General features: G+C 41.5%; 1 long non-coding RNA gene across 5 annotated transcripts; it reads right to left on the bottom strand.

The window, feature by feature from the left end:
• Positions 1–1875: 1875 nt before the first annotated feature.
• LOC142044672 (uncharacterized) lies at positions 1876–27141 on the bottom strand. Of its 5 annotated transcripts, none has more exons than XR_012654388.1 (5): positions 26835–27141; positions 15532–15599; positions 12481–12581; positions 11164–11393; positions 1876–10035 (listed from the first exon to the last, which is right to left on the bottom strand). It is a non-coding gene; the product is annotated as an uncharacterized LOC142044672 (long non-coding RNA). The 5 variants fall into 5 exon arrangements; XR_012654391.1 differs by lacking the exon at positions 26835–27141 and adding an exon at positions 26299–26525; XR_012654390.1 differs by lacking the exon at positions 15532–15599.
• Positions 27142–27535: the final 394 nt, after the last annotated feature.

The raw sequence follows: 27535 nt of genomic DNA, 5'->3' as shown, positions 1-27535 counted from the left end.
ATGAAGGCAAAGGCTTCTGTACAATCCTTCCCACAGCCATTATCTACCTCTATTTACCTTACTTTGCTAATTTATTAAATTACTAAGTCAATCCCATATGCACAGTGCAGACTTCAGCCTATAAACAGACAAATTCTTCTGGGTTTCACTGTTTAGAGCCGGTAGGGCCCTGACTTACCACCACTGTAATGCTGTCTGCAGGACTTGCGAGAGTGGTCTTTAACTGCTGCCAGCCAGTCCGGACAGTGCAACCCCCCGAGCTACTTCTGTGATGAACTCTGAAATAATGAACTGAGGAGGGACCACCTCTGGCCAGAACAGCTGCTTGAACAACTATCTGCAGCTGCAGGGCAGTTTAACGTGGAATGGTTGCAAGAAACTGGAGAGGTCTCAAATGTTGGTACCTGATGATACCAGTTAGGATTCAAGGCGTTTTCAGTGCCTGGTAGCATCCAGGAAGGTTAATGGTCAGTCGCTCCACTTATCATCAATAAGCAAGCAAATTGATTGCTGCTTGCAAACATGAGGCAAAGCCTGGAGCTATATAATGTTTGGGGTTTTTTGAACTTGCTTTTCTTAAATGTGGTTTTGGTCAGTTCATTTTTTATTTCAGCTTTTGAGAGTATACCAATGAACTAAATGACTAACTATTAGACTTCGGGAGTACATTAGATTAGATTAATTTTAATAACACTATAGTTACTCATCAGTCCTATGTTACCTAATACTCCCTTTCTGAAAGGTTGTTTTGAAAATCAGATATTTACTGGCAAGGTCTGGATTGAAGAGAAATGTTGTCTTATGCAGCTAACTGTAACTGAAATTCATGATGCAGCAGCTATAAATCAAAACTAAGTAAACAAAATTGTTTAGTGCGTAGACATTTTTCTCCATGCTTCAGGGCCTTAATACTGATTTCTTTTATGCTGACCTTTGCTCTTGTCAATTGACTCTTCTGTCACTATCTGCCAGTCTTCTGTAACCGTTCATGCCACATATACTGTCCTTTCTGCTGCATTTTCTAGCTATTCCACAGTGTTTTTCTTTCTCCTCCTGAACGCTCCTTCTCTGAAAGCCTTGAGGAAACATCTGAATAAAACTCCAAGCTAAGAGTAAGTTAACTGCACCTTTTTCTTTTTGTCTCCTGAAAAGACTTAGAATTTCTATCATGTGTTCATTTAACTTGTTTCCTCTGCATTTTTTTCCCCTGCTTTTTGTTTTCCTGTTTCAAACTAGTCCATGTTAAGCTACATTACTTTTTACTTAATGAGCTAAAATGCTGGGACAGTTATGTTGAAGACTTTAAGAAATCTGCACTGAATTTTGTGCATAGGTGAATTATGTTTTTTGAGTGAAAACCAGGAGAAAGACAGCAGCCTTATTTAATTTGATAGGGATCTCTCCTGAAACAGTCAGAAAATGTTCCAGTTCTCATCATCCTCCCAAACAGAACTGTGTGAAGTACCTTTTTATTTTCCTGTGTTGAGCCAAAGTATGTTCTGAGTTGCCAAACAGGAGAATCAGCGTACAACTAATATTATTCCAAAGTAGATTGCTGAGTGACATTTTGAATTATGTATTCCTACTATTGTGCCTAACCCCCTTCCAGTCTCTAATTGTGGGTCCCTTTTTGTGCATGTTAAGTAGTTTTTTCGTCTTGACTGAATTCTAATTTTATCTGAACCTTTGCAAGTATGTATGCTAATTATATAAAAAAATCATTTTGCATTCATTTTGAAACTAGAACATGTTTTCAACAAAATGTTTCCATTTCATAAATGTGAAACTGCAACTACTTCTAGCTTTGTCACTTAGATTTTTATGTTCTATTTTTTAATATATTTGAGATATACATTAAATTTATCACTTGTTCTCTGTAGTTTATAGTAGCATTCTTGTTACTAAGACAGAAATAACAAAAAATATATGTATATTTTTCTAATACAAGTTACAGAATAAAATACAAGACAAAATGAATATAAGTTTTTTATTCTAGGGTAATTTTAAGGAATCTTTTTGCAAAAATAGTCATAGTGTTCCTTTTATTAATTTATTGGAGCTATGAGATGTAATTCTGTTTTAATTTTATATATTTAAAATGATCCCACTCTACTCCTGATTACACACATAATAACAGGTATTATTTTAAAATGAAAGGAGACGCAGAGAAGATGGCTTTCTAATTATTTCTTACCTACTACTGAAAAGGAAGGACAATGAAATACAACTGATCTCGTGAAGATTTAAGTGCCTAGTTATTAAATGACTGAAAGTGTAAAGGAAATAACTAATTTAAAAGTCAATTTGAAATGTAATTCCCCATTATGCCATCAGCGATCCAGGCATACTGTGATTTACCAATGAAAAATTCAGCTTCATATTAGGAAAGAGAAGACCTATGTCATTAGTTGCTACACTTCATTTGCATTGGTTTTCAGCAGAGATAACTTGATGCAAGCTAGATGGAGTGCATTGTTTTGAACAATTCACAAGCTGTTTAACTTTATTACAGAAGTATAACAATAAAAAAAAAAGCTGTTGATGAATGCATTATCTTTCAATCTCAGTTAAGAAATTTAGGTCTTGCTATTGCTACAGTTCTTTTGTAACTAAACTTCACCTAGAAGTCTCTTGTAACTAGAATTCATTGTGTTCATCATAGAAAACATACATACTGCAGCGTCTTCCCAGTGAAATGGGACAACGTGCTGCAATTCACCATTTCATGAAATCAAACAATTACCAGGACCATTGGGAAAATAAGGCTCTGGAACAATATTCTTATAGGGAATTCTAATATTCTAGTAGGTTGGATTAATAACCTAAACTGTTTTGAAGAAGAATGCCAATGTAAAATGGATGATAGTGTTATCTGAGAATCGTGATGAGGTTTTTGTGATGGCAAAGGATCCTGGCAAAAAGACACAGGCAGGTTCTCCATTCCCATGTCCATACGGCCAGTTTTTACAATGAGGAAAATTAACTCAAACACATGTACTCAAGTAGACTACATGTTATAAAAGTTTCTAAGCCACAGAACAAACAGTATTAAGCGCAACAATGACTAATAGATGAGAATCTGAACAATGTTCAGACAGTAAAATAGTAATTAAAACCTATTTAAACATTTTCCTTGTGAAGTAATGGTACCTTTGAGCAATATATTATTGATTTAATATATTTTTGGCCAGCCTTATTCAGGGCCAAAAGGACAAGCCTAACTCCTAACTTGGCTACTTCTGTCATGAAATTCTGATCTATCAATGCTAAAGAAGTACTCTCCTGGCACCAGATATGCTAGACAGAAGAATTACCAGTATAATTAGGAACTCAGTATTGATCTGAGAGTAGTTTAACAATTGTTAATTGTATAAGCTAATTGCTGACAATTTGCATAAAGCCAGCACACATGCATAAAAGTCAGCCTGAACCCTATTTTGTTTTTCCTGAGTAGTTCAACAGTTATGATCATGGGCCCATAACTGATTTACATCACATCTCCTTCACCAAGTGATATAATAAAGAGAAGGGATTGTATTTACTATTGTGGAACAACATAACAAATATTCCAAGACTTAAAATATTTAGAATTTTACAAGTTCTCTAATTGTTATATTAGAACACATAGGGCTTATAAAAAGCAACTTGAATACACAGAGCCTTCTCTTAAAAAGTGTTCAAAAGAACTTTTAACCACAGGCTGACCAGACTTCTAGGAATACAAAGTCACTAGTCAGTCATTCTTTTGGGGTGGTGATCTAAGACACGTAAGTTCATAAAAGTGATGATTTGATTTTATCCTGACAATGCATTCATGTTTCCTCCTCTGATCCAGCTGAAACACAACCTTTTATTTTTGGTAAGATCAGTATTTAGTGCAATCAGCAAACTGATCCAAGTCACCTTGCGTGCCATCACGGCAGGGGCAGCAGGCACATGTTGCCAAGGGCAAGGGGGAAGAGCTTGCTCCATCAGTGGCCATGACACTTCAAACTGGCTTAAACTGGGTACAATACTGTGCCTTTGATGTGGTAACAGCAACCTTCTCTAATCACGTGAGGACTTTCAAACTTGAGTTTTGATGCACCAGTGAGCCCCTCTCCTGAAGGTAATAGGACTTCTGCCAGAAGAGTCTTTTATTCATCTTCATAGACTGCCAATCGACTGGACTGAATTGAAATACATTAATTGATTCAAACCTACCTGATAGTTTTAAGAAGGTTTGGGGTTTTTTTTGTCTGCCTGTGTTTTAAGGAATGCTGCCACTGATTTCTCTGAAGCAATGCCTGCTGAGGACCCCTAGCTAAAAATTTCTCCCTCTCCTAAATGTGAAGAGAGGAAATATGTGATGTTCCTATCCAGGGAACCTGGGAGAGAGCACTCAATCTTCATAATGAAGAAGGGAGAAACCACCTGAAACATGTGAAATATGTCAGCCCGGAGGTGGCCACTATTTAGCCAACAGAGTAACCACGGATGGTCTACAAAACGTTTTTTTCATAGCAGTGGTCATTTCCCTAGTGTTTCCCAGTCAAAACATATCGTGTCATGGACCCAAGGCTTGTTGTACTTCATGTATCAACTGACTCCTTGGGAAGAAGATATTCACATATCTCCTGCTATGTCTTAGATGCACAGCTTCACATTGCTATGGTTACACTGACAGCAGAGTACCAGACCCACGTTCTGGCTTGGGTATGGCTGCACCAACTGCGATAGCAGTAGCTGTGTTTACACAGGGTCACTTGGAAAAAGTATATGGTATCGGCTGAAGATGCAAAATAGCAGCAAATAAAAGAATGCTTTAGAAAGAGCACAGTTAGGGCAACATAGAATAGTGTATCACTCCTGCTGGCTGCTCTGCTCTTCTGGAAGAAACTGTTGCCCCTTTGTAAGCCTGAAGAGAACAGGCACTGTGTCTGCTCTTCAGCAGCCACAGCCTCAAGCTTGGCATACTACATTAAATGGCCATCAAAGCCAGTTAAACCCATGCACTGGACTGTGGGCCGGTGTGGCTGGGAAGCAGACATGCATTTTTTGCTGTAGGCGTGGTAACCTCCACAGAGAGGTGCAGCATAAGGCTGGGGCCACTACCTGCTTAAATTGTTCCAGCATGAACCACCGCAGGTTGCCTGGTGGCACCCTACTTTAAGGCACCTTTATGCAGTTCGCTTGCTGTTGTTCATGAGGAAAATAGCCTTTTGCTTAACTGTCTTCTGAGGATTAAGTTAGCATTAAAGAGCCTGAAGCCTGGTCTCCAGCATTTCATGTGGCAAACAAATGGTATGTGTGGTGACCTGGACAATCAAATCGCCTCCACACAGTGATCCCATGTATTTTCTTACCTCCTCTGACTTTCTCTTTCAGGGCCTTACCAGCACAATAGCTCTAATGAATCATCTTCCTGAGAAGGTTGGTATGTACTTAGAAGAAGACCAGCATGTAAAAGGTCTATTTCTTAGTAAACTGCTGAAAAACAAGGCACAGAACAAAATTAAAATTGACATTTTCTACAAGTTCTCATCTAGTTCATCTTCCCTGGCAATTTAATCCATCCTGCTCATGTATCACCTTTCCCATTAAGAAGTGTTACCTGAGTTGCCAATTTACTCTTAATTCTAGACTGTACAAATCCATTCTGACTTGCCTAAGGTTACACTTAGAACCGAACTGTATACCTATTAAATTTGGCCAAAAAATCTCTCATAGTTTCAGTGGGTGTCAGCCCTTAGGCCAAGATAATTCAAACTGGTTTATCTGCACCAGTATAAGTATGTCCTACATACAAGCTCCACTCTCTAGCAAAAGCAGAGGCTGGAGCTTGCACACTAACTGCAAGGTGATTAAGGACCTCTACGCAGTCACGTGATGTCCATTTGATCCTGTCCTTGCCATGGAAAATTTAGAGGGATGACAAGTGAACTGTAGTGTTAAAGTGGCTGTCACCTGTAGCTCTTTGGTCTTCCACCCCCCCCTTTTTCCCTGACCAAGGTTACAACCACCTCAGGAGAATGGTGGTACAGAACACATGAATGACCCTCAGCCAGCTTACAGCAGAGTCAATGAGCTCAGCATAAATTTTTTATACAGGCGAACTGAAACTGTTAGGTTCTGGACTGACATGGTAACATCTGGAGTTGCATTCGATCCACCTAACTTCTGACTGGGAGGTGGTTTTCTAGCGGAGCAGTTGTTGCACAGGTCACGACACTGCTTATAATGGACTTTGTTTTGCAAACAGCAGCACAGTCTGATAATGTTTTAATCTCCTAGATCCTCAGTATCCTCTCAGGGGAGGCACCCACTCTGTTTTCCCCCATTACCTCCTTTAATCTTTCTTAGGTAAAATTGGCTTGGTTAACACAACCTGCCAATACATGGCTATGGATGGTCATAATTTCAGACAGCAGACAGACCTGGAAGAGGATGCACGTCCACAAGCTACGGTCTTAAACTGGGGAGCAAGAGTGACCAACATTGGGCAAGATAGAGCATTTCCCAGATGCAGCTCTCCATTCCCACCTTTACTGCGGGGTGACTAAGTTATGAATGAAGTTGCTGATGGCCATGAATTAAAGAACCACATATCAGTGCTGGTTTATTTTGACAGGCTTAAAAACTTTAGGGTTATGGCTGCTTCCCAAAAAGCCTAGCCCATATTGCAGTGGAGCAAGTAAACTCAAAAGAGGGGAGAAAGCTAGACCAAAATAGATGACTGTGAGCAGGAAACATTACAGCCACGCCAGCATAAGCCATTCCTGCTCCTGAGTCAGAGTCCTGTGTGAGCATGAGTCAAATCCCTTAATTGTGGCAGCACAACCAGGGAAGATTTCTAGCTATAGCACCTTACTGGGACTCCTAAGCAAAGCCTAGAGTAGGAAAAACCCCTGTGTTTAAGAATTAAACAGCTGGCAGAACTGAACCTTTTCAAACAGGAGTAAAACCAGGTTAACATCTACAAAAACTGTTACCTTACAGGTATGCTTTAGGGAGGAAAACTCTCTGAAGACATTTGTTTAAAACCAGTCACCTTCCTGTATATAACCTTTTTTACCTTCCCATACTTTCTGCTGCCGGAAAATTCCCAAAGTTCTTTTAAAAAAAAGCATCAAAACTTGCCTGGATACTGGCTTGTCACTCAGTGATAGCAGTCATTTCAGACATACGGACACAAAGAGAATTGCATATGTAAAATGTACTCAAGCTAGTATGATGAGCAGAAAAACACAAAAGAATGGTGTGGAAAAAAAGGGATGGGGGAAATGTAGTGATTTTAGTAGGCATGCACTGACTGTGTATTTTCTGTAAAATACGAAGGAATAACCAGCCTTTTTTTTTTTTTGGTGACTGTGGGTCATCCAAACTTGAATGAGTTTTTCATATTTTTGTGATTTTGTTTTCCATATGCAAAACTGACAGTTCTTAAAATATATGTAAATAAGTGTTATTTACAAAGACAGTCCAGTCATCGATGTAATGAATCCAAATAGATTTAGCCTTAGCTCAGTTCAGTGTTATTTTCCAAGCTCCTCTCTTCACATGCAAGAGTCGTGCATTTAGAACAGGCTGCCTGAGGTCATAGACAGGATTTAACGAGTGCAAGCCTGCTTAAGGAGGCCGATTTGAACTGAGTGGATACAGAGCCTTATTTATGACACAAACATAATCTGAATGAAATTGGTTTATGTCTTGTTCATGTTTAAGAGTACTGTGCTACCCTTATGCAATATCTGCATTGAAAAATAAGAGATTTGCATAGGAGTGAATCATTAAAATTATTCTCAAGGCATTACAGGATTTTACAGGGGATCTTTCATAAGAGAATCAGGATGGATACTGTGGCATTGACTTCAAAATAAAATTTGGATGCTCTGTGTGAAATTTCAATTTCTTTTAGTAAAAACACTGTCTCACCATCATTTTGAATTTAAAATATAAAACCCCTTACCTTTTAAATAATACCTTTTGCTCCAGAACATTTGCAATCTATCTATCTGCATCATGGTGTTAGTGCAGGCACTGAACATGGAGAAACGATTTAGGCAGAATGAGAAAGCAGCGTATGGAGCACATAAGGTCATCCCTTGAATAGGAGGATTTTCTGCTAGCAGCTGCCACTGCTGAATCTGACCAGTGACTGGAAGGCGTCATGCCAGAAGCTAGGACTTAAAAAGATCTTCAGGCTGGGGACCACAAAATTGAAATGGAGAGGAGCTGATCAGCTTTTTTTCTAGTTTTAGAGATAGGTCAGGGAGGTGAGTGAGGCAATGATTGATGGGGTTGGCACTTCTGGGTTTGTCTACGGGGGAAAGCTGCACTGAGGTAAATTTAATTAGCTTTGAAGCCAGTATAGTTACTGTAGTGCCTGTCCATGTTCTGTACCTTCTTGGTATCAGAGGACGTTTTTCATTTTCAACCTGTCAGTGATATATTCAAGATAAATGGGAAAAATCATTCTTACTCTGTCATAGAAGCGTACACGTGAAAGTTTGCGCTGGTACAAAGTTAGGACCAAACGCGTGCCAGGAAAGATTTGTCAGAATAGCCTTCTCAGCAAGCCCTCTTAAGACAGAGAGAGCCTGTATGAGCAAGAAAAGTGCTTTAGCTATGTAACATACACCAGTGCAGAAGCGCAAAATAAGCTGTACCACTTCTGTGCCACAGTAAGTGGGTTTCCCCTCGGGCTTTTACCAGTATAAAAAGGATGCAAGACAAAGCACTTCACTGGCCGTGTGCACAGCTGCCAAGGGTACTTGTTATGCCAACCTCTATGCCTGTTTAAATTCATTATCTACCTTATTTTATACTATGCCATTCTCAAGACTAGTCCTGCATAAAGCCACCACCAGCCACACTAGTAGAATGTTGTGTCTATACCATGGTTACTAATCATGTTCCAATGCAACTGTGAACACACAGAAGAACATAGGTAACACATGGTTTTGCAAAGATACCCTAATGGAGATGACTCTATTGATTTGGACTTTTCTTTACTGTTAAAAAGATTAACTAATTTAATTTTTTAACCTCAGAGAAACCAACATGCATCAGCTCCCCTGTGTTAAAAACACAGTCAAGATTAAGGTGCTTTAATTTTGTAGTGAGGTGAATTTTCCAAGGTCAGTCCCAGCCAAGAGGACAGGCCTGACCTTGCTGAACTAACCTTGTGGTAAAATTGAAGTATCCAGCACTTGGCTGCGTTTCCAGTTTGGCATATCTGACATATATTAGTGATTTCTATGCAAAAATATTGTATCTTTTTTTTAGTAGCAAAGACCTAGTCTTTATAATCTGCTTTTGTATTACCTCAGAAGCAATTCTGTAGTCCACCCTCCACACAGCACAAAGCTTATCAAAGAGACCTAAATTCTACATATGACTGAAATTCGCTGTAGACATCTGTATCTACAAGAAGTCCTCTGAAACAGGGAGCAGTATGTCCAGAGTGTTTCATTATCCTCGGTGATGCAATTTGCGTTTGGAATAATCATGTCTACACAGTGCTCTGGAATCGCTATGTCTACACAACTGTTACGACACTGTTGCTTTGCATTCTTGGAAGATTCCATGGTTTATTGCTTTGCCCCTCTGGTTTTTTCCATGCTGCTCATTGTGAAAGATCCCACCAGAAGGTAGTGGAGTATTTCCCATGGTTTCTCTCATTTCACCACAACATTCGAAGTGAGCTCTGTTTTCAAAGGACTGTTGGGCATCAGGCAAGCAGCACTGAAGATCACTGGGAGGTTCCTGGTGCTATTTGTGTATCTTTAGGGACGGGGACTTGTGCACAGCTGAAGCTGAGCAGAGACAACTGACTAAACTAATGCACGAAATGGTGAGGCTCAGTAGTGATGCAAAACGGGGACAGCCAGCAATTTCAACAGGGTTTGGGAATATTAACTTTCAAGAGCCTTAAATGGAGAAATTGCCCCACAACTGTAAGAATGGAACTTGTCATAAGAATTTCTCTTGGCACAGTGAAACATACTCATCCATTTTCATCTGAAGGTTCACCGTTTCATTTGGTAACCATTTCTGCAGAGAGAAATCCACAGGAAAAATGGTCAGGATTATTGTGAAGGAGTTATGTGCAACAACTAAAAAACTGTCTGGCTTAAATGAGCTGGCAACACACAGGCATTTATTGATAAGTTTAAGTATTTGAAGGTAGATAATTGTGTTTAGGTCACTAATGTGACCGATAAAACTATTCTCACTTCAGATCGTACCTAACAGAAGGCAGCATTTTTCTATAATATAGCAAAGACAGATGATCACTGTGGGAGACTTACTAATATTAGAATGATGTGATGGGTAGGTCCAAGAAACCTACATTTTTAGAAACGCTGGGCTATTTAATGCTGTCTTTTTTCTTTAAGGGCAAATATAGAAAACAATAGATGATGCTTGTCTGTCCTAAAGACTTACCATACCCATACACCCATGTTTCCCCTGTTTATGAAGCCTTTCACTGGATGCTTAACTAAAGAAAGTCTCATTTATACCCACCAAGTGGGGTGATTTTAGACTGCATTAACAATACTCAAAAACTGGATGCTTGACTGGCAATATCTGCCTCATGTGAGAATTATTTCCTCTGTGTTATGCAGATTCCTTCACAGCAAAGTAAACAGAGAAACACTGAGACATTTTGAGTAGTAGAAAGAGTAGTGATGGTGCACACCTCCGTCTGATCAGGAAGACAACAGTCAGGGATGCCCTACAGTTCAAATGTGAAATAAGTGCAGATTTGTGAACAAAATGGATGCCTTTTTAGGGCAGGAGTAGGGAAATTCATATTGATGAAGGGTTTTAATATATCATACACAGGGATTTTACTGAATTCTGCAAAGCTTTTTATAGAATCAAGCAATGTTACAAAAATTATTTCAGCAGATATAAGTTAGTTAAGGTAAGAGAGCAGGGGAAAATATTCTGTGGAACTGTAGAAATAAACTGTCCCTTTGGGCAGATGAATGAGTTTATGGGTTCTCACACTATGCACATCTTATTTGTTGCTTTGCAATGTGGAACATGGAAGGACAAACTTGTATCTGCAAACCACTGTTAAAAGGTGCTACCTCAGTAGATACAGTGTTAGAGAAAGGCTGACAGACAGAGAGAGCTGGGTTTTGTCTTTGAAAAAAGCGTATTTCAACTTACCTGCTCTCTGTCTCCTGCAAAAGTTGTTTCTGAAGGGTCATGACCATTTTCCTCTACTCTCTCTCCTCTTAATCATACTAAATTTAACTTTCTTTACATTTCTCCGTCATGTTATCACTCTGTTGTGTTGTGTACACAAAATCAGCAAACATGCCATCTCTTGATTTCCTTTCCTTCTTGCGTAGATTGGACAGGTGTTCATCCAGTGTAGGCACCTGCAGCCATGGTTGCTGCAATGTGGCATGGGTGGGAAAGATAAAAAGGATCAGGTAGTCATTGCCCAAGAAATAGCCTCTGTGCCAAGAATAATAAAATAATGCTCTTTCCTTAATTGCACAATATCCATTCCAAAATAGAGAGTATCTTTGCCTGAAGATTTCTTTTCTAATACCCGTAGGTCAGTATAAAGTCATCTGTTAAATAAACAGAGTTCTGCAGTCACCAAAGATAAAAAATGCTGAGAATCTCTGTAGTTATTAAAATACTTGTGTAGTCACAACTTGAGTTGGGTGATTTATTTTATAACAACTCAGTCCAAAGCTGAAGGCATAATGAAAATAAGCCAGAAAATTTATCACTTTTTTCTATCCTGTACCTGCTGTTACAATAAACTTGCCTTCTACTCATTAGACCACACAGGATTGCCCCATTGGATACGTGTGACTGAGGTAAATGGTAGAATGGGAGAGAAAGGTAACAATGATGACGGGCTGTTCAGCAAACTTCATCTGAGAGTTGTTCTACATTCACAAGAAGTGGGACTGGGGTCTTGTACACTGAGGCACTTCAGCGTTCAATTCCAAAGTTAAGTGCTTTGCTTCTACTGTGGGTTCTTCAGAAAATAAAATTCATGGCCAACTTCCATTAACCAATAGTGAAGTTAGACGCTAGCTATTCAAGGAAGATGACATTAGTATGGAGGCCATATGTGTTATAGAGTCAGAGATGGATGGGCATCTTGCTATCCATCAGGAGACAAATTCAAGAACTGCTGTGAATTTGTGGTGAAGTCTACCCACAGTCAACTCAGGAATATGTCATTTGGGTCAAGGAACCAAAAGTGATCAAATACCATGATGCACATAATACCCCTTGAATGCTCCTAACTATGAAAACAGCAGCACTCCAGCTAATCCTAGAGGCCACATAGGTGTGCAAAAGTCTTCTCGAAGACTATGTGTAAAATGGTGATGCCTATGTATTTTGTAACCTTTAACAAAGTATCTATTATGGTAGGAAAGGCGTATATTAGATATAAAGGAATGTGTCTTTGTAAGATGTGGCCATGCATTAATTCTTAAATGTATTAGTTCTTACCATCCTCATTGGAAGAGGCAGTATGATCATAACCAGATTAGCACATGAAGGGTCCAGTGTAAGTACAGCCAATACCAAGAGAATCAGGATTCAGTAGCTACCTGTATAAAGAAAAGAATTCTGTACTTTATAAGTGCATCAACAAATTCAATAACTTTTGAGATCTACACCCCTCCGATAGGTGGGTAGCCCTTGGCATAACGCTTTATGCTTCAAAAGATATCAGAGGTATTCAAACATTTGGCATAGCTGCATCATTTGTAACACATGAAACATCTTAAGACTTGTTGCTTGCTTCAAGTTCTTGGTTGTTAGAGATACATTCACAACCAGAACCTCTGATGCTGTGCATGGTTAAGCCTTTGGGGCACTCATTTTTAAAGGCCTGCGTGCCATGAGTTCCTGGTAACAGGTAGTGAGAACGTTTTGGCTCGTCCACAGGTTTTGTGGCATAGTCTGCATAAAAGGGGGGAAATGGTCAATACTGCAAATGCCTTAAATAAATTATTTTCTTTGAAATGTTTTCAATCCCTAGAGCAGACAAGCAAGTATCATCAATAGGAAAAGTATTTTCTAACACTGGAAATTCACTTAAACATTGTCTGTAATGTATTGTTTCTTCTAGAGGTCTCCTACTTGATGATCGAGGAAGAGTACTCTTTGTTCAAATTACAGGCTTAATAGCTGCACTGATGGTTATCAAAAGTATTTCGGTGAGCCCAAGAGTGAACTAAAAAACGGTGTTGCAAAAACCAGTTTCTTTTGAGGATTTCCTGTCTCTTTGTCACTAGAGCAGAATTCTCAAATGCGAAAGAAATTCTTCACCCACTAGCCAAAGTCTTTTTGAAGCAATCTGTATACCCAGCTAGCTGTTTGCACCAAGTCAGCATGTTGAAATCTTTTGCCAAATTGATTGGTAGGTTAAGATGAGTTATTTAAAATCAGCTTCAACATACCCCTTCAGATAGCTCTCTTACGGATCATCCATGCCATTATGGTTTTATTGGAGATGGAAACAAACTATTTTTCAACTTTAAGTTTTGAACACATTTTAGACCCTTAAAAACTTAAAGATTAACATTTTCAAGTGTAGTAAAAATAAAAATTAATATTTAGGTAAAGCAAATAAAAAGGGATTAAATGAATTTAATTGTTACCTGAATTAAAGAATGCTGTCTTGATTTATTTAGTCTGATTCACTTGACATACAGTAACCTTAAATATCTACTTATAATCATTACTTCAATGTAAAGCTGTTTAGTTAACAACTTTAAGTTCTTTCATCAAATGTAACTAAAAATAATAAAAAAAACCCCTCACAGAATCATAGTCTAGCTTGCAATTTTGGTAAAGAAAATGAAGGGTTTTAAATAATTTTTGTATCTTAAAGATTCAGAGGCTCAGCTGTTTCTTTTCCTCATGATTATGTAACAAACTATTTTTTTTTTTCAGTTAGGAAAGAGAAATGCAGTATGGATGGCCAGATGTAGAAGTCTGCAGTGCAAAGAACTGGATCAGGACTAATCACCCCGGGCTCCTTTTATTGTCTGTGAAAAAAAAAAAAAAAGGGGAAAAAAAGAGAGAAAAAGCACTTTAAGGCATGATTCATACCATCCTAATGTAGGCATCTAAAATAGGTCAGATTCATTGAGCTCTAAAATGTCTGTTTTCCTCTATAGACAGAGGCATGGTCACCCTAGGGAATCACTAGCTTAGATGTGGATATCTATGTTATCAAGTAAGGTGAGATGATTTCCGCCCCATGTAACTTTTGTGACCAAGAACAAATATCTATAAAGAAAGAAACACTGCCTCTATAAAAAGGCTTCTAATACAATGATATGTGCTAAAGCTCTTGTTCCACGTTCCCTACAATGCCCTAGATACTCTAAAACTTAAAGACTGAAATTTCTATCACAAAAGAAAACATGTTATAATACTGCATTATCCTTCATTCTGACTCATGAAAGTGATTGCTCACTAAACTTAAAACTAACACTGGCCAAGAAGTACATAGCAGTGATCTAATTAAAGATGTGCATGCAGAATTCAGTGCTGATTAGTATGTGTATTATAATTAGTGCATACAGCAGTACATCAGTATATTAGTGTACATATACATATATGTGTATACACACATACCAACAGAATGCTTAAAAGACAATTACAAATAATTGTAGTTAAGAAAAACTGAAAGCCAAGAGACAGTTCACATAAATTAATAAATTTCATACATTAATAAATCCAATACATTGGTATGCAAACTAAATATATCTAAGAAAATGTAGGGATAAAGACAGTAACAACATGTCTTTGTTTTATTCTGGATTTCTGTAGGACTATTCAGGACAAAAGAAATCCTAGTGATGACATAGTCCCATTGCTAGCTGTGGAAAAGAAAAAGCATTCATTGAGTATTTCTGTTTTGCATTTAGAAAGGAAAATAGAGTCTGCATTGCCAAAGTATCATCTATTCTGACATTCTGCTAAGTGGATGGTATAGAGCATCTATTAATTTTTTTTAATTGGCAGGACTAGATAACTGAATTTAAAGCTTTTAAAAGGAATCTTGTACTGCTGCTCATTGGCAAAAAGCTTTGGCATACTGAGGAAGTCCAAGAGGCCTGGAAAAATCTAACGCCATGTTGAAATTTCAACAGCATAAACAGGATGACCAGGGTAACTGTAGTTGAGTTAACTTGACATTGGTTCCGTGTGAAAGAATGAAACAGCTGATACAGGACCATGTCCATAAGGAAATAAAAAATGGTAACATAATTACTGCCAGTCAACATGACTTTATGCAAAACAGGTTAAGTCAAACAAACTGCATAGAACTTTCAAGAGATAAGAATTTTGATTTTTTTGATTTATTTAATAAAGGTAACTATGTTGACAAAACAATGTCTTTCAGACTTCTGTTAAGCAATGATAGCACATGGCACCCTGATTAAAATATTAGTACCAGAAGAAAACCAAGAAAACATATATTAAATGAGAGTAAACTGTATAACTCAGAAATTCAATGTGTAATTGTTAACTAAAACTTACCAAGTATTGCCAGTGTGGTGCTACAGAGATCCTTTCATGCCTGAGACACTGTTATTCAGTGCTTTTACCTATGGCATGAGAAAAAAACCCCATAAACTGAATTCTAGTAATACCTCTCAATTATGCAAATGACAAAACAAGGAGAGAAATTATGAGGACAGATCACAAGCAGGAAGTGATTTAGACAACTTTCTAGCTAAGTAGAAACAATGTGGGTATTAATATTGCCAATTAAAAGCTTGCTATTTTGGGAGGAGGACATATAGGTTACACTTGCAGGACTGAGAAGTGCAATGGCTCTAAAAAAAATGGGAAGGCAATGGTTCATGGTCATTTTTTTAGTGTAAAATAGTGTGAAGTTGGCTAATGTGATCCACAGTTTTACCCTGGAACAGGTCAGAGATGGTCTTGTAATGGGTATGGTGGCAAGACCAAAATAAGCTCTCCATAGAGAAAGGCAGAAACTACAAACAGATATTACTCTGTTTTGGACTATATGAACAGAGCAAGTTCTCTGGGATATATTGCAAACACAGTGGATGGAGAAATGGTTAGCAGGGGTTATGTACATCTGCATAAATAAGGCACAGAAGAACAGCAGGGAGTTATTCCTTGCTGTGTTTGGGCAAACAAGACTTTGGCTACATTATTTGTAAATAAGATTGCACAACTTTGCTAGCCCTTGTGGTGTTTTTGTTTTTGTTTGGGGTTTTTTGATTTTCGTAAGCACAAAGCAAATCTTAGAGTGAATCAAGAAGCTCGAGACAATGCTGAAATTTTTGAGATGTTTAATGGGAAACCCATCTGGACAGCGTCCTGCTTATTTTCCTGTCTCCTGGTCCCCAGGGATTTGCTGAGTAAGAGGTGGAATGTTCCCCTGGTCCCCTCTGGGGCAGTCATCGTTGGCATGGGAGGACAGAGCCCTCTGTCCACCCCCCCCAACTCCCCTTTCTTCCTCCGGTCTCCCTTCTCCAGGAGCATCAGAGAAAGACAATAATTTTCCACTCCTTTTTCCCTTCCTGGAATGCTTTAAAAAGGAAAGATGATAAAGAATCTCTGTACGTCTCACCCCACTCATAGTTTGGAAAGGAGAAAGCATACACAAAAGCCGTTTGATGCTGACTTGAGAAGCTATACCACATTGCATGCAGCCAGCCCCAGGACCCTGATCTCTTAAGTCTTCTCCAGTCTCCAGGGCAAGAATTTCAGATGGAAACAAGGAGCAGGAAGAGGGGCCACTCAATGTTTAGGTTTCACTTCTGTATGGAGCCAAACCTGGAGTTTGAAGAAACTGCTTGGGGTTTGCTAACCTGGTAGGGTTAGGCAGGCCGCTGTAGGGAAGCAGAGATGAAGCTGAAGAGAAATAAGTGGGGAGATACATATCTGTCGGTATACTCAGCACCTGTGGATAAGACAGTAGTAATGGCTGATAATGTGATGGGGAATCAGACTGGTGCATCAGGTCATGTTGTGAAGCAGCAGCCCCCATGCTGCCCTGCAACACGGGCATCCACCCCACACACCTCAGAGTGCAAGGTATCTTTGGTGACTCACCACCTCACCGTCCTGCAGCCTTTCCTCTCTGATCTGACACAGAATCCTTTATCTGATCAGTAAAACCAGAATTTTGTCCATCAGCTGCAACTAGTACATCAGTTCATGGAGCACAACAGCCTGCAGCAAAAATCGGTGAGATGTGGGCCAAATGGAGAGAAGCGTCAGGCAGGAGCAAGTGTGCAGATCTCATGTTTAATGCATGAGGTTTGGCAGACTGGGAAGCGTGAGGCAAATATGGGGCAGGACTGACATCAGGGCTGGGAGACTGCAGGAGTCAAAAAATCACCTAATCTAATAATCACTGACATTTGTATGGAATGTGAAGATCAACATAGATGAAAAGGGATAAAATGGATAGGATATAAATAAAGCACTGATGAATAACATCCCTGCCCCTCAGCATCTTTACCACCAGACTAAGGATACTGTGGGCTTCTGGTTTTAATCCCTCTTCTAAATAGCCTGTAATTCTGCCCTTTCTAAAACAATGACCCAACAGCTGGTGTCTTCCTTCTTTCTCTACCATCATCAACAGACTGTCTGTGAGGAGAGAGAGGGGAAAAAATGAAATGTCTCCATTTTGCTCCCCCCTAGCTTCCCTTGCTGGCTAAGGGTCTGTCCCATAGCACACAGAGGGCAATGAGCAACTTTAAAGTATGAATGTCTTCTAGTTTTCTGATTTTCAGCAAAATCATCAGGGTTTTGCCCCATAATGCCTGAAAAATTTCCTGAAGTTTTCCGATAAATTGCAAAGTGGTCACATTATATCCAGGCAGGCAAGCAATCAAATGCATATATTCATCTTGGCCATCTAAAAGAGAGGGGGCAAGTGTCAGCTAGTCCTCTAGAGTCCCGTTACAGCAAATGGAGAGGGACAGTTATTTTCTAATGGAAATATGTCATACCTTTTTTAGGCCACTGTTTTGACATCATTAATACCAGAGCTGCACACAAATGAACATAAGAGATACTAAACATATCTTGAACACTTCTTTTAAAATAAGCTGAATGTTTTTGTTATATGAGCACAGCACACAATATTGAGTCCATGCTGGCATGAGGGTTTTATGCCACCTACAGAAGCTCTAAGATGCCCTAACTGGCACGAAGGTGAGTGCTGAGAGCAGACAGTATCTGACTGGGTATAAATTTGCTGCTACAAAGTTAATGTCTAAATTCTTTGTAAAACATTTGAATTAGTAGTTGCAATTGTACAGATCAACATCTATATCATATGGCTACATATTGTCTCCTCCAGTATTAACAGGAACATAAACCCAGATTCACTATATTGTGAATATACTCACTGTTAGACTTCAGATCTACCTGAAGAAAGAATAACTCTCTCTTCATCACTCTGGAGGAACACTAGAGGCTAAAATACATTCGTCATCCAGCTTTTAGACAGCTGTGCTTAGCTGAGATGAACACCACCCCACCAAATATGCAGGGAGATTCAATCCAGCTGAGTTTACAGCACCTCTTCACTTATCCCATCACTTACGGATATAACTTAATGGCCACTTGAGGCCTGTATAGGAAGACTTAAATATTATAATCTAGTTTGATCACAGGTTGTTTGTGCTGCAGAGGACATCAGATCACTGAACTCTCTACTGTTTGCTTTAAAACCCATGCTGCTATAACAAATACAACTTGAATTGTGAATATCTATTCTTAAGTGACTCGTTAAGCCTGAGAAAAAGTACAAAATTTATCCAGGAAAACCAATAAAACAGAATGCGCTTGTTGAGAGAAAATAGGTCTTGTGGAACATCACTTCTGGAAATGCAGAGTACAGCTGTCGCATTTATGTAAAATACCCCTGGTCTATACAACACTAAAACATTTATAATGAGAGATAGAAAATTATTTACTGAAACTAATAAACTTAGGACAAAATATTGTCAACTCTGTGGGGTTGCTTTCAAAAAGAAGGGAGTCTCATCAATTGTTGTGTGTCCCTGAGTCTTGCTGAAACAATTCAGAAGGAATGGTTTGTAAGATTTTAAGATGTCTTAAATTATTTAAATCCAATTGGAGACAAGGTATCTGTTTAAAGCAATACATTAATTTGATGCATGTATACAGCATGGTTACAAAGTTGAACCTGCATATGGAAAAAGCAAATCAAAATTAATTATCAACAGCCTTTGAAAGTGAGAAACCAAACAACCTACTTTCTTTTCCCCAACTGAAAGTAAAAAAGCAACTAAAATCAACAAGTCATCAAATTGGGTTGTAAAATTATTTCAGTATTATCAGTCTAAAGGATTGGTAACGTAAGGATGTCTGAGTGTGAATGTTTTGGGGAGTGTGATTTTTAACTTGTTGGTATTTCTTTAAATATAGCAAACACAGGAGGGTGGCAGACAACTGTTGTTTTTAAACTTGATTATCCTGCAAAAATATCTAGATCACTTACCCATAGGCGTTTTTCAGCAAATGTTCAATTAAGAACTTGACAGCCAACCCTTGACTTTAAAACTATCTGATCTTTCCACAACCAATAAATCGCATCTGCGTAATTTATACTGCTGTGATAGAGTTACATGTTTAGCACATTTGTTGTGCTTATGCATTTCTAAACAAAGCAAAGAAGGTCATTTTGTCACAAAATGGGACACCTTCTCAGGAAATCATTGCAGAGGAAACAGTTGGGTAGATACATTGGCTGGGAAACATAAACCAAAGGCTGAACTATGGTGCAGTACAGGGATCTCTCACCAGGTCCAGGTTAGTTAGGACAGAAGAAGTTTTTGTTAGCAAACTCAGAACGCTTTGCACCAGAAACGAGAGGCCCTTTCAACTCACTGGAGAGCATAAGAAAAAGATACCCCTAGCAGGCTTCATTTCCGAAGCTTCTTCCAGGTCCTTGTACAACTCCAGCTGAGGAAACAGTTTGCTTTGGTTTGGTCACCACAAGGTATTGGACTGAATCTTAGCTCACTGATCTGCTTCCATGACAGCTGCTTTCGAGAGATGACAGCAACTCTTGCAACATCTGCGTTTGGAGTTATTCACCTTCAAAAAATCTACCTCCATAGCCTCAAAAGATTTTCCAAGTCAGCAAAAAGTCTCTCAAGAGAGAAGTGTGTAGGAATGAAGTGAGGCACCCAGAAACATTCCCTTATTGTATGATTAAATGCAACAGATGAAATTAAAAACATGTTCGTTTGCCATGATTACCTCATTCTCTCCCGTTACAAATGCTGTTCCTTTGCTTAATCAGCAGTTTAACTGAAAGCACACTCTTCACTTGTATTTGATTTTGTGGTCTCCCACTTCAGTAATGAAAATGTAATGTTCACATGAATATTTTATTAACATTAAGTGACCATTTTGTTTTGTGTCCATGAGCACTCAGCAGAACATGCATGAATCTTTTTTTTTTTCTTTTTGTGGAAATTACTTGACAGTAATTTTTTTAGCAAGTTATTATTATTTAGACATATAAATTGCCTCCCATCACAGTAGTGCTTGCTACAACAAGCATCTTGGAGATACCCACCCCTCTTTCCTCTGCCCCACAATCCAGCCATCCATGACAGAGTCTGGACCAGTGGGTGTGGTGTTTGAGCCATGATGCCCACCGACTGGGAGAAGGTTTTATTCAACCTCTCTTGTAGGCACATGAAACTGCAGAAATTTCAAGTGCCAACAGTTTCGAACTCATCTTACGATGCTTAACCTTGCTGAAATTAATAGTTGCATCTAAGATGTATGTCTGAAAAAATAGGCTTCCAAAAATATATTGGAAAAGATACTCCACCTCTTCCTTCAGCGCACATGCTGCCTTTTGTGCTTTCCCTGTGCACATGAGCCCACCAAAATATGGAAGATTGACACTTCTCCGTTCTTCTTTAAACCCTGAGCATGCCTGCAGCATCCATCAGTTAGGCAACCAGCAAGCTGAAGCCGCTGCTTGCCAGCCACGCCGTTCACAGGACTGCAGAATCGCCTTTCTCTCATTTGACTCCCTGCATCGGCAATCTTCCTCAATTCATTGTATATATACAATATATACATTACACAAAACAGAAAGAGGCCCACCATTAATTACTCATCTACATAATGTCTAGCGCAATGGGAGCCTGAGACTCCAGTGAGTTTCCCAGACGCTGTCTAAATAATGCAGATAGATGATAATTCTCCTCAAAAGCAGTCAGCCCATTCCAAGGGCAAGCCTTCCTCATTTTATTCACATAAAGCTTCCACTGAAGGGGTACACTGAAAAAAGCAGGCAAGATTTTCCCCTGTAGTGACTCTATTTCCCCAAATGTCTCTTTATCTCCCTGGTGGTCTTGTCTGTGCACAAATTAGACCAGCAAATGTTTTGCACGAGTAAGAATTGCACCACTAGCTTATCCCAAACAGTAAAAGCAAGCGACGATTCATAACCAGAGTCTTATACTCTTTATTTTGCACAATCTAGTAAGTAGACAGAAAAAGAAAAGAAAAAAAAAAAAGAGAGAGAAGACTTTTCCCCCCCCACTTTCAGCAGTAATAATCCTGGGGCTATTTATAAGGTGTATGTATCACAGAAATACAATAAAACAGGACTGGAAGTAAACATGAGATCATCTAGACTATCACACTGCCCTGAGTCAGGACAACTGTACTTGTGTCATTCCCAATAAATATTTGCACAGCTTAAAATGCTCTGGTGATGGGGACTCTATAAAAATCCCTTGACAATCTACTCCAGGACTGCATTACCCATGTTGTTAGGAAAACTGTCCTGATGTCAAGATAAATGATGGAGGAAGTTAGGCTCCCTTCTAAAGTTTAAAAAAAAAAAAAAAAAGAAAAAAGCTAGAGGAAAAAGAGTTACTACCTAAAGCAGATGCAAAGGCCATCTGAAACAAAGACGAATAGCCAAACGAATTGTAGGGCAGAGGGGAAAGCTGAATGCCTGGGATTGTTTTGCTGGGGAAGAGCCTCCAAGAGCAGCAAGAAACAAACAGAAAGAGAGGCTGGAGTAACCTGCCTTGGGAAAAATGTAAACAAGTAGGTTTTCAAACAGAATGCTACCTGGAAAGAAACAGAGTTGGAAAAAGCAGACCACAAAAAAAACCCTCTTCTGTTGGAGTCCTATTGTGTTTGGGCAAATAGGCCTTTGCAAATTTTCTGTAAATATTGCATCAAAGAAATGTTGCATTCTATCGTCAGCCTCTTCTTGAACAGAAATACCCCGAAGGACCCTAGACCTCGGCTATCCGCACAGGTCAGGAACGTACATTACAAAATCTCTTTTAAAAAAAAAGAAAAAAAGGGGCATTGTTTTCAACGATTCCTAAATATTTACACGTTCTTCTCATACGCAAGAGGGTATAGACTTCAACTACTGCTTGAAAATATTTGGCTGTATTGCTTCACGAGCCCTTTTTTCCTAAACCGCGATCGGTGATATTCTATCAGCCTTTTTGCCTTAAATAAACAACAGTATTTTTTACATTCGGGATCCCTCCAGAAGGAGTAAAAGAGCCTTCCCCCCGCCAAGCCCCCGTCACGTAAAGCCCGTTTCCCCATACCTGCCTCCCAGCAGAGCCCCCCGGCCCCCCCGGCCCGCCCGCCCCGGCGGAGCCGCCCCCGCAGCCCCGGGCGGGGGGGCCCGGGCTCCCCCCGCCGCCTGCGCCTCCTCCATCGCCGCCCGCGCCGTGGGGAGGCGGGAACGGGGCGGCGCGGGGGGGGGGGTAACCCACAACAACCGCTCCCGAGCAAAATAAAACCCGCAACCAACCGAAAGAGACGTTCCGGGAAGAAAATCCCGGCGATTGCGACGCCCTGACGCATCTCGGCCCCCAGTACGTCATTTTCGCTCCCGGAGGGGCGGGCGCGGGGCAGGGGCTGGCAGCCGGTGCCCCCCCCCGGGAGCTCGAACAAAGGCAGGGGTTGCCAGGGCAGAGGGCGAACGCGCGGAGCCCACCGGGAGGCGGCTGCGGCCCCCCCCCCCCGGCTGGCCCCGGCCCCGAGCTGTCCCCAAAGCCGGAGGTTTTGGGTCCACCTGCCCCAGGAGCGAGGACCGTCCCCGTCCCCCCCCGCTCCGGAGCGTCTCCTCCGAAATGCTCCCGGCGTACCGGCCTGCTGACGGGCCGCGGGGTTCTGCAGGTTCTGCACTTGCCCCTGGAAATACAGATTGTGAGGAAGACGTGGTCCAAAACGCAGAAAAATACCCAAGTCTTTGTCAAAAAAAAACCCCAAAAATGGAAATCGGGCACGCTCCAGCTTCTCCTTAGCTTTGTTCCCCTCCCAAAGACGAGCGTACAAGCTAATAACATTGACGTTGTTTCCCTATGTATTTGAAGTAATTTATAAAAGTACTATTAGCTTCAAGAATTACTCAATATGCACAGAGTTGCATAATCGTAACCCCAATTTCTTTAACCTGGAATTCTCTGGAAATCTGTGGGTGCAATATTCACTCAGGCAAGTAATCTTTACTTAAGAAAGAAGTATTTTCAGAGTCTTATGATTCCTGAATACCTTTCCCTCATGTACAAAGCCCCCCGTAATTGTTTTCACAGGGCCGGGGGGAACAAAAAAATTGGCAGAAAATTGGCAGCCCCAATTTAAGGGGGTAGGGCAATGGTATCCCTTAGCGTTACTCGTGCTATACAGGGACAAAGCATGCTGTCAGGAGTTACTAAAAGAGTAGCATCAACAAACCGTTTTATAAAACTATCTGGAAAGATAAGCCGGTCTCCCTTCCAAGTAACACAGACCTCACAACCGGGTAGTAGCACAGTCACGGTACATTAGCACGCAAAGGAGCTGAGAAAGGTTGGAGAGAAAGGAGTTGATGGGAGTTCATGTCCTCTTACAGTAAGGTTATGAAATGTATAACCAGAATGACACTGCATCAGAAGCATGCAAATAAACGTACAAGGGAATAAACTGACTTCACCTATTTATGCAGAAGTTCAAGGACATCAAAATATAAATCACTCTATTTTGTTGGAACAGATAACTGTACTCTTGATAGTCTAAGAAAGTGTTGCATAATCTTTCCCTACACTTTTTTCCCATGGCTTCACTACCATCAGCTCTGTGATCCTGGCAACAGGTAGAAGGCAACGGCCAAGCCAAACATCAAGCACATCCCTTTCAACTGTTACTCCTTAGCCCGAAATTGAAAGGGATTTCAAAATGAGATTTAGACTAAGAACAAACAAAAAAGTATCTTTAAAAGACGTGACAAATTTTGAAATTCAACCTACTCATGTATCCAGCCTCTCAGAACGTGCTTTCTGAGTAGTCTGGCTGTGACTTTGGACAGTATTTAAATACAGCTACATATTCAGAGGGCCTGGTCCTCCAATCCCCCTAATGTGGGGCAAAAAAAAACCCACCAAAAAAGTAACTGGATCCTGCGTGTGCTGGGCTTGTAGAATCAGGCTTCCACATGTAACTAAAAACAGTTGCATGCCCCTAGAAGTAATACTTTTATCTGACCATTTAACTACTATGCAGGCAGACAGTCTTCTCAAGAAAAATTCAGTGATGGCTTGAGAAGTTCATTGTTCACAAAATGTACTGTTGCTGCCCACTGTTTATCATCTATCCATGAAGTGCAGTAACCAAAACACGGAGTTTAAATACATTAATACATAAATGAAATAATCGCACTCTCTTTTCTTTTTTTTTGACATACAGCTAAGGAACCCCAAGTACCTGAAGCATGGAAACACGAAATCAGTAGGGCTCTGTGCCGGCAAAACTGTATTCGCAATATCTAAACTAAACTTCATCATTTTCATAAGGAACGTCTATAATTTTCTAGGCATGTCTCTGCCAGTTTAGGGTGGATGGAGGTAACATTTTAGGACCGACATAACTGAAGGCAAATGCCCCTCACATAGATAGTATATTTTGAGAAATCTGACCATTAACCGGCACAGTTTATTTTTCTTGGAGGAAAAAGAAGATGGCCGGAACAAGGTATGCTGGCAAAACATAGTTTAGCAGGCAGGGAAGATGCTAATATTAGCGCTATTTTGTTAGTCTACTTTGTATATTAGCAAAGCATTCCCAGCAGAGACCTCAAACTAGAAGATAAACATGGTGAAATAGAGATGGGGTAGGTTGACATAACAGAAGAAAAGGAACGGGAGAGGTAAAAGGAGATAATTTTTTATTTCATTGTGATGGAATTATTCTACAGAGATGACTTAAGCAAGCATCCTCCGGCAAATCTACTGCAGTTGCTGAAGATGCTGCTGTCCCTATCTGTCCACCCCTACGTTCTGCCTGAAATTACTTGGTGGAACAAGAGACCATGTGCTATGCTTCAACCGTCCAAATTCAGAGCCCGCTGCGTCACTGAAAACTCACTTATTTCAGAAATTAAAGCTACAGGATGCATAGGAATAGCTGAAGCATAAGACGTGCCAGCCCATAGAAACACCAACCTGTAGCTGAGAGATGGGATGGACAAGTGGCGTTAGTGCATTTATTCTAACTAAATGCCCCTGTAATTACATTGAAATGAGCAGGGAAAATTTCCAGAAGGGATGTAGTTTTGAAAAGCAACTCAGAGGAGTTCAGAAAAAACTCTGAGTGAGACAGGTCACCTACATAAACTGGGGTCATTCACTCTGGAGTGTCGGTCATGAAACAGTAGGACTTTTCAACCCGAATTTTACGCACACCTGAGTCCCACTTCTTGTGCTCCGTACCCCAGTTATGCATTAAAAAACAAACCCCAAACGTAATTACGGAAAAAATAATGCTTGTTATGAATCTGCCACTGCTAAAGACGAACTGCTCAAGATGCTCCTTATATCAATGCCAATACAGAAATAAAAAGTACAAACTTCAACCTTGAATTCTAGTCTATCCTAATGCCTTTGTTGTAGGAATCGTCCGCAAACTTAGTTGTGCTGCTATAGCCTGTGGATCAAACGCGCATTGCCCACACAGTCAGGAATAGCATATATGGAAATATCAAATAGGTGAATTAATATTCACCTTTTTCAGATGTCAGACCTAAGACTGCTTGCTGAAGGTCTCCGAGCGCATTTCACAAACGTCTGGAAAAGCCCTTCCCAATTTCCAGGGGGTTCCAGACCAAAGGCCCCGCTGGCCCCCGGTAGGCCCCGGCGCCTCAGAAGCCCCTGAGGGAACCGACCCCCTCACGCCTGCGCGGGCACCGCGGAGCCCGGCTCGCTCCGGTCCCAGGCGGAAAGTCAACTCTTCCCGGGTTTTCACCTGAAACTTTCCTCACCGAGGCCGGCTACGCAGCCATTACACACCATCTGCATTTACCACTGCCGATCCTCCGCCTGCTCCAGACGCAGAGACCGACGGACGTTCCCGCCGGCCGCCCCCTGAGGTACGGAGGGCTGGGGGTACCGCGCCTGCGCCTTCCCGCCTCGCACCTCCGGTCACTTCTCCCCCCCGCACCAACAAACAAATAAAACCGGGGGGTAACTGCTACCTTGTACGTAAACGTTAGCATTCCCCGTGAGGCGAAGGGAGAGGTCTTTCTTCAAAAGCTGCTTTATTGCAGCGTACCGGTGCCTACCGTGCAGTGGTGCTACCCAGCCCCCGCCTCCAGTTACAGCTGTTGATTTCTAAACGGGTTATTCTGACCCAAACCGCGGAGAATTTCGGGCAGGAGGGAGCGGAGCGGGGCCGGGCGGCGGCGGTCGCGGTACGTGCGGGCGGCCCCGCCGCCGCCTCCGCCGGGAACACGGGCAGCGCCCGGCCCCGGCAGCGCCGCATCACTTTCGCCTGTTTTTTACCTTTTTGCTTGTTTGTTTGTTGTTTGGTTGGGTTTGGTTTGGTTTTTTTTTTTTTCCTGGGCTTTACACGCAAACCCGTCTGCTTCAGCCTCGCCGCAGGCCCACAAACGAACGCGTGTCCCGACGGCAGCGCGGGTGGGTGCCCGCCCGCAGCGCCCCTCTCCCGCCCGGGCGCGGGCAGCGGCGGGCTCGCCCCGGCCGCCCCCGGCAGACGTGGCTGCGATGAGGAACCGGCCGGGCTGGACGTTCTCAGCGCAGCCCTCTCCCTTCCTCCCCCGACCTTTATTACCGCCGCCCCCCCCGCAGCACGCTTCGCGAGGAGCCGCGACCGCCCTCACCGGGGTGGGCGGCAGCCGGGCATCGCAGCCCCCTCCCGGGCCCCCTGCGCTCCCCCTTCCTTCCCCCGCTCCCGCCGCTCGCATCAAAAAGGGGACTGGCGAGCCCCCCCCCTACCCCTCCCCGGCCGGGGCCCCTTCCCCGCCCCGCGGCGGTCAGTCGCGCCCCCTCCTCTCCGCCATTGCCCTCCCTCCCTCCGCCGGCGGGAGAGGAGAGGAGGGCGCCCGCCGCCCCTGGCGTGGGGGTCCCCGGTCAGCGTGCGAGCCGCCGCGTCCCCGGAGGGACCCGCGGGGACCCCACGCCAAGGGGCGCGGGTGGCGGGGGGGGAGCCCGCGCGTTCCTTAATCGCCTCGCCGTGCTGCGGT

This window comes from Buteo buteo, chromosome 25 (genome assembly GCF_964188355.1).
Source record: "Buteo buteo chromosome 25, bButBut1.hap1.1, whole genome shotgun sequence".
Classification (NCBI taxonomy): Eukaryota; Metazoa; Chordata; class Aves; order Accipitriformes; family Accipitridae; genus Buteo; species Buteo buteo.
The sequence above is the reverse complement of the archived record's forward strand: the minus strand, read 5'-3'. Positions and strand labels throughout refer to the sequence as shown.